The sequence below is a fragment of the Oryzias latipes genome, chromosome 14, assembly GCF_002234675.1.
Source record: "Oryzias latipes chromosome 14, ASM223467v1".
Lineage (NCBI taxonomy): Eukaryota > Metazoa > Chordata > Actinopteri > Beloniformes > Adrianichthyidae > Oryzias > Oryzias latipes.
The window spans coordinates 25,920,346-25,932,148 of record NC_019872.2 but is presented as its reverse complement, the minus strand read 5'-3'; positions in this window follow the sequence as shown (position 1 = coordinate 25,932,148).

Genomic DNA, 11,803 nt, shown 5'->3' with positions numbered 1-11,803 from the left:
TGTGGCGACCCCTGATGGGAAAAGCCGAAAGAGAAAGAAGGAAAAACAAGAAAAATATAAACATAAGTCAACACAGAAATCTGCTGTTTGATCATATCAGCTTGGAAAAAATGTCAGCCCAAAGCTCAAGTAACTTTGAAAGAATTCAGTCTCTCTGGTCTCCTGTGGTTGACTCCATGACTTAGGGGGTGGGGGGCTTGGTCGTCGCTGCTCCTTGCCCTTCTGAAGTGGTTTGGGGTGGGGGTCGGGGCTTCCGGTGCCTGGCGGGGGCGGTGGGGGGCTCCGTTGGTCGGGGGGTCGGGTCCGGTGCCTGGGTGGGGCGGGCTGGGGCGCTGCGTGGTCCTCTGGGCTTGGGTGTGGGGGTGCGTGGTGGGGGGGTGGGGTGGTGGTCTGGCTTGGCTTGGGGGGGTGGTCCCTTTGCCTGTGCTGGGGGGGGTTGGCGGGGGGCCCTGCTCGGGTGGGGGGGGCCCAGCGGCGCCGGATGGGCTGCCCATCTGCACCTGGGGCTGGGATCGGCCCTTCCCTGGCTCTGGGACGGGACGGGACCACCCTCTCGGGGCCCCCGGTCGCTCTGGGTGTCACCCGCTTCGGCTGCGGGGTCTGGGGTGGGGTGGGGTGGGGGGCTTGTCGGCCCTGTCCTGTGGGGGGGGCGTTCTGGGGGGGAGGGGGGGCCCATTATTAGTACGGGTCGGGGGGGCTAGCGGGTCGGGGTCTCCGCTGAGGCAATCAGTGGTTGCCTCGGCCGGTTGGCCTCCTCGGTCCCGTCGAGGCCTGACCAGAGCTCTTCTAGGGCCGGCGTCTGGGGGTGGGGGCCTGGGCTTGCTCCGGGGGGGGGCGACGCTTTCTGGCTCCTCTCTCTCTGTGTGGGGTGGGTGGTGCCGGGCCTGGGGTGTCGGCGCCTCCGGGGGTGGGCCCCTGGGCTGGGTGGCCCTGGCCCCTTTGCTGGGGGTGGGCTGGGGGACGGCTGTTTGACCACCGGGGGACAGTCTACCAGCTGTCCCCAACTTACCCCCTTCCTTATATAACCTCATATTAGGGTGAGGGGGTGGGGGGTCTAGCCTGCGATGCGCCTTGGGGGGGGGCTACTTGGGAGTGGCCCCCCTCCTATGGTTGCCGTATGGAGTGGGCCCCCCCTCTTTCGGTTTTATTTGCACCTTAGACATGTAGGGTCCTTGGTAGGGGGGGTGCTTGGACATCACTGCAAGCAAGCAGCAGATGTCCTCCTGGCACCCTACCCGCCAATTTTAACCGCACCTTAGACATTTAGGGCCCCTTGGTGTGGAGGGTGAGGGGACATCACTGTGAATAATCAGGAGATGTCCCCTTAGTGCCCTACTCGCCAATTTTAACTGCACCCCCCTTAGTACACACACCCCTCCCCCTTCAATATATACATTCAAACATAAACACACACACATGCACACAAACACCCTCTCAAACACCCATACACGCACACACATTTTACAAGGAAGGTGGGACCTGGGTCCATCTGTCCCCTACCCCTTCCCTGGTGGGGGGTGCGGGCCCCTTGGCGATGGCGGCCGTGTCCCTTGGGTGCCGGCTCCCTGGGCCCGGCGGTGCTCTCTCCGCACGGTGGGGGGGTTCATATTACACCTGAGCCGGGGGTGTTCGTGTCCCTGGGGGGTGGGTCCTGGTCCTTGCCCCTGGGCGCTGGGCCCCGCCAAACTTCCAACATGGCCGAGCCTGGTCGGGCCATATTTATAACATCCCTTGTGGGCCGCCCTTTTTTCCCCGGGGTTCCCCCCTCCTGGGCGGGGGCGGCGGGCCCCTGCCTTGCTCCTACCTGGACCAACCGTGGGCCGGGTGGGTGGCTGCCTGGAGTGCGGAGCGGGTCTCCCTTGGGGGGTCCTGGCTCGTACCTGGGGTCGGGGCGGGGGGATGCCCGGAACTCCTGGGTGGTGGTGGGGTGCTCGTCTGGGGCTGTGGGCGTCCCTCTCCGGTGGGGCCCTGCGTTGGGCTCTTCCGGCGCGGCGGGGGGCTGCTTTCCTGGCTGGGCTGGGGCGGCGCTCTCTTTCCCTCTGCGCCTCCCTGCTCTCTGGCTCTGGGGGCCTCGCGGCGGTCCGGCTGGCCCTGGCCTGGGTGGCGGTCTTGGTCGCCCGGGGGGCGGTTGTTCCCTGCCTGTTCCCGTGTGGCGTTGGGGGAATTCCGGCTGCCGCTGCTGCTGCGGCGGGGGTATGGGTGTGGGGGTGGCTGGGCGCTCCTCCTCCTTCTTTTCACATTCCACCATCCATTTTAGAAGAACATAAACACTCACCTGAGCACAGGTGTTAGCTCACCTTTGCACTAATAGTTTGCATGATTGAATGAATGAAAGATTTCACACTAGTTGGTTTAAAGGCATAGGTATGCGTTCGTGAACACTATCTGTTTTGTGTGCATGTTGACATGTGGACATTTTTGCGGCTAGCAGGTGTGTTGATAATATTTGAGTGTGTGTGAACAGGCCCCGCCCTTTTTGTACTACATTTGAACCGTACCGTAACGATAAACAACCAGTAAACCTGTCTGCTCTATGCTGCTTCATGGTCTTACCCCCCTTCCCCTCCTATTATCACCCTCCTACCCCCCCCCTCTCTCTAACGTCCCTCTCTCTTCTTCCCCTCTTTCCTTTTCCGTCCGGTCCAACACCAAAGATTTTCAAACATGATTGAAATTAATAAATTTTGGCCTCAATTACAAAAGGGGTTTATTCAGACATACCTTTGGTTTGTCTGAAGATGAATAACCCCTCTTGTTAAAATAAAATATGTCCAACACAAGAGGCCCTCAGCTCTCATCTGTTTGCCTAGCTGTTGGACAGGACAAGTTAAAAAAAAAAAAAAAAAAAAAAAAAAAAACAAGTGGTGAGACAGTAATGACTATTTTCTTCTGAAATGGCTTGTTCGTGGTTAAACTCTGTCACATATGGAAACTATTTGTTGTGTTGTGAAATAACAAAACATTATTATCAGCATAAATTGCGGAAAGACTTGACCTTAGAGCACTATCGCCAGGTAATTTTCACTTGAGCAAAACTATTCAAATGAATTTCAATATGTTGCGTGCCAAGGAGTCTGCACCTTCACCAGGTAAGTCTCATTTGTCCCAGGAATGGGTGGACCAAAGACCAAGTCTCTAGTATCATTGTATTATTTTTAAGGAATTTTTTGTTCTCAAAATTTTCACTAACTTTTGAGCATGTTTTAAGGAACTTCCTATGTTTTTCTTTGTCATTTTGTTACACATATCACAGTGTAATTTATCATGTGTTGTCATGTTTTGATCTATTTTTATGACAAGTACTTTTTGTGAGGCTTTTGGTATCGGGTAAAAATTACCCAGCAAAAGTGATGGTGTAACTTTTCATAGGGAAAGTGTTCTAGGGTTAATGAAACAGAAAAAAAACCTCATGCATAAAATAAAGCTTTTAGGAAAAAGCAAAAAAAACACTGAACAGAACTAACTAACAGTTTTATGAAAATTTAATCTTCTTTTGTGTAAAATATTTGTGTGAAAATTTTGGACACTAGTCAAAATTTGCAAAATATCTTTCAAAAAGATCAGTTAGTAGCTTGGTAATGGGTTAGGTTGGTTTTGGTTTGTTAGTTTATAGTGGGTTGTGTTGGGTGGGTTGGTTGGTTTACGTTAAGTCAAGTTGGGTTGGGTTTGTTCAGTTGGTTGGTTGCGTTAGGTTGGGTTGGCTGGCCAGCTAGTTAGTGGGGTTTTGAATCCCTGGTTGGGCATAGACCATCAACAACATCGTCTTGTGCCCTGGCTGATCCTTTCAAGCTCTCTCCAAGTGGGACTGGTCTTCTTGTTGTCAGCTTCCTGGTCCCTTCTCCATATGTTCCTTGGTCTTGTTTTTTTTTTGCCAGGGCTCCCTGTTACTGCTGTTTTACGTCCAGTGGATTTGAGGATTCTTCTTTGACAGGAGTTGATGAACGCCTGTAGTATCTTGATGGCATTTTTTGTCATTGTCCATGTTACAGGTCCATGCACCAAGGCAGTAGTGATGTTTGAGTTAAAAAAAAGGAAACGTGGTACGCATTGTGATGAGCTAAAATCTCCAAATTTTCTTGAGAGTAATTAAGGGTGCAGTTGACTTCCCAATTAGAGTTTTTACATCCATGTCCGTTTCTCCCTGTTGATTAAACACGACGCCATGATATGTAAAAATTTCCACTTCCTTCAGGTTGTTGTCATCAAGCTACACTTGCTCTGAGCTGGTAGAGTTGATCCTCAGGTTCTAGGTCTCCGGGATGGATGTGGAGGCCAGTTTGGGAAGTATAGGATATGAAGGACCTTTGTAGACATATTTACACACATCTAGCTGTTAATCATGTCCACATATCGTTAGGATATGATTATTGTTTAAATTTGTAGATTTTTTATCTAGTTTGGATCACCAGATCATCAATTACAGCGGTTCCAGTTTGGAACAACTACTATAAATTGACATTGTAAGTTTATTTTCTGGGTTCATATGAACAGTTTCCAAACTAAAAAAGGAAAGGAGCATCTTTGTGAAGCAGCTTGATCAACAGGGCAGTTCAAAGGGCACTATGCACCTGAGAAGTAAATTATGCAAAAATGAGAGCCGTAGGACAAAAGGACACACCTGCAGATGTTCATGATTTACAGCCTTTAGGATATACCATCCATTTTATTAAAGAAGAATTAATTTGTGCTTAAATATCAGTTCATCATTAGAAGAAATATGTTTATGGGCTTTGGCAGATGCAAACAAACAGCTGGGTGCCCAGTCTGTATCTGCAGGTGTTTTCACATCAGGGACCACAGACAGAAAGAGAACCAGGTGAGGCTTAGTGCAATCACACACCTTTGTTTTTCCGCCTGTGCTAGAAGGGAAATGAGGCTCACACCAGTTACTCGTTTCTTATTCCTGGGCGAGAAATGGAACATGCATCAAACAGGGATGCATCCCAGCTCATTTCATTTTCAACATTACTGCATTAAATTCTAGTATGAACAAATCTATCTGCTCTATCACTTTGGCCTGGTTCTCTTTCAGCACTCGACACCTCAATCTTTCGGTTGACAGCTTCTCTTCTTAAGGGACGGTTGTTGGCTTGGCAGCAGGTCTTATAAAGTGTGCCCACACAGGAGAGCTGCAGCTGACGCCGTGATCAAAACGATGGTAAATGAGGTGCACCAAGTAAGAAGGAGGTCACCGAGCTGCCAACGAATTACTTGCAGCACTTCAGAGAATGATGGAGATTGAGATGCAGAGCTGGCAGCCTTCACAGCATGCTGATGGGGTTGCCTCTGTCCTGCTGAAGACCACGTGTGCAAAGTAAAAGCAAAATATAAACGTATAAATAGTGAATTTACTCATCAGTGTATTAGCTGGGACCGTGGAGAAAGCAGTGTTACCATTTTTTAAAACATGGTCCAAACATGCTCATGACAGTTTAAAGCTAATACAAACACTGTACATTTAAAGTATTGACCAATCCAGATTAAAAGTTCTATTTCTGATTTGAATGACGTTGGATGCTCTTCCTGACACTACTGACCCTTTACTTCTACCCTGACTTAGGACCAGAACACAAAATCCTTGGTTTGTGCCCCCTTGTGGCTGCATTTAAAAACAGATTTCAAAATTACTGACTAATATTGGATCACAGTAGTAGCTGTTTTAATTTTTAAATAAATCTACTAGTGGTTAATCATTTTGTATTAATTGTGTGCCAGACCCAAAACACGGCCCTGTAACAAAAGTTTACTTAATCTACACAGGGGGCCTGCATATTTTGCTGACCTTCAACAAAAACAGTCCGACCCAGGTCAGCTGTCTCCATCTGTCTCTGGCTTTGTTGGAGTGATAAAGATGCCAGGTAGCCTGCAGGGTTACTAAATTAAGGCAGAGATTTGTCAAGTTGTCATTTTAAATATGGGCAGTGGCTTTACAAATTTCCAGCTGAGCTGTGTGTTTAAATCCCCCCCAGGTTTTCAATCCAATTATCTTAAGAAAAAAAAAAACCCAGCAACATTACTATCTCTTTTGCAGCAGTGTTTGCTTCTTATCTTGAGTTGCTTGTTATTGGACACAGTGGCTGGTTTATATGCAGGTATCGCTGGCAAACCTTCAATGGGCTGAAGCCAAAAGTCAATGTGGAATAATAATAATGGATGAGAGACCTTAATGTAGCTGAAGGTTTATAGTACATGATAACAAACAAAGCTTGTCAGGAGTCTGAAACAAAGCAGCAAACTTAAAAAAGTACTGATGACTAAATATTAACTCCAACTCTTGAGCTTGTTGGAAAACAGAACACGCATCATTAAATAGCGCATTGTTTTAAGCCTTTGTCTTCAATTGTGCATCTAAATTGAATCAATAAGCAATTCAAAATGGGATTTAGGGTTCAAAAATCCAATGAAATGCCATTAAATTCTTTGTGCAGATGCAACATAAATCAAAGTCTATAAATTTTACTTAAAATATTTATTTATTCAGCAAAACAACAGGGAAAAAAACCTTTTCATTAAAAGCTTTGGATTTGAATTTGCACTGCTAATTACCTCAATGTTAATACCTCTAACCCTACAAATTGTAAAAAATAATTATGCAATTTTCAGACAGGCAAAGCAAGCATTAAATCAGACAGTCATTCTGTGTGTTTCCACCTTTAAATGAACATCTAGCGAAAAAAAATCACTGATCAAAACTGCAAACTAATTTGGCGGACAAAAAAAGGCGTCTTAGTTAATTCTGTGTAAAAATTCTGGCCTCCTGTGGTCGATCCACGACTTTGCCAACGGATGTTTGGGCCCCAGCTGGCAACCCATTGAGTCATACTGACACTTCTGGTTGCATGTTATATTTTCCAAATATGGTTTTTTCGTTAAATTTCCCATTTATCAATATACATACGTGGATACTTTAACCCTTTAACACCAGAGCTTTAGCTTTAATGTTGACATCCTTTTGACAACTGTAACTCTTCAGCTGTTTATGCCAACTGAAGCGAAGAAAAGCGGCTTTGCGGTGATATGTAACACAATACAGTAGTGAAGTGCTTACGTAATCAACATAAATCAGCTGGTTCTGATGTGTTGAAAACCGGCTTTCCCCGTTATGCAACACTTAATGTTAGAAATGTGTTGCGTATTGGGAGAAAAGGCGATATAAAAAGTTGCTTTTCTCCACGTCAGTATCTGCTGATTGACGTCAAAACAGTGGGAGAGTTATGTTATGTGTCCCCAGCGACAGATATGTTAGGAACTGGTGGTGTAAGACCCCCCCCTCAAAAAAGAAAGGATAAATTAACCAGAACATGACAACAGCCGTGGGGAAACAAAGAGGGTGACAAAGCAGAGCAGAACAAAGCAGATGTCCTGACAAGGTAAAACTGAAAACCAGACACTTAAACACACTGAGGATAATTAACAGAAATCAAAATAGCTGTGGATGATCAACATGAACCTGGAGTGACTGATGGGGGAACAACTTAAAATGCGACCAAACCAAGAACACATATGAAAAAAACAAAACTAAAGCCAAGGGTTAACATTTTCAGGCTTTGAGCTACTAAATAAAGTTGTGCAGACTCTAATTGAACTCTTTTCTAATTTCTTCATAAAATGTAATTGGTAACTTTCATTTAAATTCAAATTACTTTTTCAAATTTAAAATTTCTTTTTTTTAGGCTAGTGATGCTCAGAAAAAAATGTCACATTGAGAAACCATTTATTTGTGTGTTTACCACTTTAACACTGGAGATGTCGCCGGCGTTTCCAAAATGACACACACTCTTTGACGTACTCTTCAACCTTATGCAATCAAATGGAATCGGCCGATTCTGAGGCAGAGAAAAGCGGCTTTTCAAATTGGTTTTCCACCGACATGCAACCCTTTACGGACATAAAATGTTCCATAATAGCGCAGGTTGCTTTTCTTCTCGACAGAATCCGTTGACTGACATACATTGTGGAAACACTTCACTGCTCAAATGTGTTGCATACATAGGTAAACCCGCTGGAATTACGCTAACTATGTAAACAGTTGAAGAGTTACAGTAGTCGAATGAATGTCAACTATGGGGCTAAAGCTTCAATGTTACGCTATATTCACACGTTCAAGAACGTTTTAGCCCATATTGTTCACACTGGACAAGCAGGGAGGAGATTACTCTTCTTTTCTTTATCTACTGTTTACTAGCGTATATCCGCCGCCTGCAATTGGAAGAGGTTTGGTGCAGAATGTCAAAGGGATGCAAATCTGGTAAACCTTGCTCCAGGCTTTTTCTTTCACAACTCTATTCATGAAAGACTTGGTGTCATAGAATTCCACCCGTGGCAAAAACCGCAATTATTAATTTCACCTTCATGGTGAATTTTCAAGGGTTGGCATCTCCATGATTAAGAGGAGAGAACATCTAAATGTCACTACTAAATCTGATTACCTGATTGGTCCAAGTTCGACCATGCTATTCTTAAGCCTTTTATATTAAACATTCTCCATGTATATGAAAATATAATACCTTTTGTAAAGAGAAGGAGCATTTTTTTTTAAATTAAACATTAGTTATTTTCCTAAGTTCTTTTTCAACCTGGAAATGAGACTACTCAATCTCAGAGGCGCCGCTTTTCGCCCCTCGTGGGTGCCGCCCATTTCATGACCTCAACCTTTCGCAAAGATGGATGTGCATATTGTACCACTGAGAAAGTGTGTGTGTGTGTGTGTTAGCCTGGTAGCCGTGCTGGCAGTGCAGACTCTTCCTGGAAGGGGCGGTTCCTCACTTATCTACATCACAATGTGAAAATCCACTCGTTTTCGGGAATATGCAGGGGCTGGTGCTCAGACAGCCGGTTTTTAGAGGAATACTCGGAAATTTGTGAACACACCGCTTTAGTTTTTTTTTTTTCATAAGTGTACATAGAGCTTGAAACTGGCCATAGAAACTTGCGTAGCGATACGCAAATGTGAGAGTTTTGAAAGCGGAAGCCTGGAGTGCGCATATATGTATGTTTACAAAGACTTTTCATTGAAAGACTTCGCTTGAACGCGCAATGCTGAGGCCGTAGCGAACGTGAAGAGGTTATGGATGATCCACAAGTTGGGCGTCCAACTTAAAAAGTACTCAGTATTGAATTTTTTCCAACCATTGTGGCAGCTTTACAGTCAATACACAAAAGTAGAACAAGTCCTTTGTAAAGCTAAATAAAAGGAGGTGAAGCTGACGTCCATCCTATTGTCACATAATTGATTGAACACCTGCGCTGCAACTGTGAAAAAAACAAATTTGATGAAAATAACCAGATGATGTCATCATTTAATCTCTAGGCTTTAGGGGTTGTGGAGGATTTGGAAGAAGCATTACCCAATTCCATTCCTATTTGTCATATCTGGGCTTAATAATCTTTTTGCATCTTTGGGTACTAATATTACTGGTGATCGTGAAGTACAGCAGGCCAGCATGCAGTGATGCCTCTGTGTGTTTTTCATCTTCACTGTAATGCACGTGGATTTATATTACACGCACTCAATATTAGTGCGAGCAGAGCCTTTTAGATGCTTGTTTATGTGATCTCATTTTCTTCTCTCCAAGCCTCCTCCTCCTCCTCTTGTTAGCTTCTGCAGCCCTGCAGCTGCCGCAAGCTTCCTCCCCCGGGGTTTGGCCAGATTGAGTCAGGCAAACGGTTATCTAGAATGTGCACAGCTTTGTCATAATTGCCCCCCTCATGAGCTCACCACTGTCGTTATTTCACATGCCAAACCCTATTAACTGACGCATATGTTACCACACCTCGCCTTTATCCCGAAACTTTGAACACAATTAGCCGGGTGCTCTGGCCTCTCCTGTTGATACCACTATTAGTGCAGGTTCTGATATTAAGTCCCATTAGATAATCTGTTTACTGTGGAATAATTCTGGAATTTTTATATGCGCAAAAAGGTTAGCTGCTTTCTTTTTTGGTTTGACCTTTTCCCAATTAGTCCTAAGGAGTGTATTGCAACCCTCGTAATTAAACTGACATTGGAAGGGGTGCTGTGTTTGCTTATTAGAAATCTGATGCTGCATGTTTTAGGATAAACACTAAGTTTAAACCAAAAAAAATAAAAAATACAAACAACTGACAGAAAAAATAAAATCTGCTTAAGGAAAAGTTTTTTAAAAGACGTAATTGCCCAATCAACAGGCTGAAAAGATGGCTGTTGAATTGGAGTCTTGGCCGAATCTTTTTGTTTTCCTACCCCTCTGGCTCTTCCCTATAGCTCCAATTGTAGGGGCATTTGAAGATGTAGTGGTGTCCAAAAGGTTTTTTTCTTTAATGAGGAGCCGTAGTAACTTGGGGCTGCTATCCTTTCGCTGCTAGGGCGATCCGCGGCACACTTGTGGCCATGTGGGTGTGCTCTGTGTACACTAAAAAGTATTGAGTTTTGTTTTTGCATGACTTTTTAAGTGATGAAAACAACGTTTTGCATTTTCCCGAGGAGTGACAGCTACGCGCTGACGTAAACAACCGCCGACGATTGATGATGTCATCGAGCGGTTGTAAAGTCCAAATGAAAAGACAGTGTTTTTTCCATACCTTGGAGGGATAAATAATAGGATAGGGAGAACCTGAAGGGATAGGGAAGCAATTCGGATTCTGCCTTTACAAAAACAAAGGTTTTTCAATCTGTCACCTAAACCCTTTTTTTTAACTTAAATATCATCAATCTTCCTGTAATTTTTCACTATGTCTAACTGTTAAAGAATCGCTTCATCTTTATCGTCCAACTTTCCCAGAGCAATGTTCCTAAATTCCCTCTGAATTCCATATTTCAGCTGCTCAACAGTCCATGGACACCACTGTCTGATTTGTCTCTGCATATTATGCCCACCATCTTCAGTGGTAGACAAATGAGGACAGCTCGCAGGCTAGTCAAGCACACAGTCTGTCCCTACAAAGTCACGCTGGTTGAAGTAGTACAGAGAGAGACGTTCTCCTGCTGAAATAAACATGGACCTAGCACAAAGCCCCGGCATTCATGGCCACCTCACACATTCAGATTCCCCACAGTATGAGTCCTGACGCACGTTCATACCCTTGGTGGCTTTAGCCTATTTTGTTGATAAAAGCTCATATGGAATACCTGTCTGCTTTGGGATGTAGAACACAGAACCTACCTTTCCACAAAACAAGTAGAAGCAGGCAGTCACCCAACCACAGAACACATGCTTAATGTCTTTTCCTCCATGCGAGATGGGATTCCGACCGGCAAACAGGTAGTGTCGTTGCAGAGTTGATACATTGCTTCTTCCTCGAGTTTCACAGCTTCAGTGGATGCACCTGTGGACTCTTGAAAGGCTTGTCCAAGATACCCCTATACCCATGTAGATGTATTAATCATTGTAGCATGATGACTTTTTTTTCAACCTATACAGGGTGCTGGAACATGGTAACAGCATTAAAGCCAGATCCAGTCTTTAAAAGACCCAGTCCGATGAAAATTGTGTTTAGGACATGTTCTTGTGGCAATATTCTCGTAAAGGAGGACATGCGCTTGGTTACATAGTAACCAGATGTACCCCAGATATGGAGCTATAAGCATATGCATTTTGCGCTCAGCTACATGAATAAATAATACTCCGTCCATTTTTCTGGGAAAGCGAGACACTCCAAGTCAACCAATTTTTCTTTTTGACAACGACATTTTGGTAATTGGGGTGTCACTCCTGATAATTTGTGTAGCAATCAACAGCGTTGAGGCTTGCAGAAAACCAAACTGTACTTTGCCCAGACGTGGCACGCCCTTGCAAAGATATGCTGTGTATTTCTTCATCTCTTG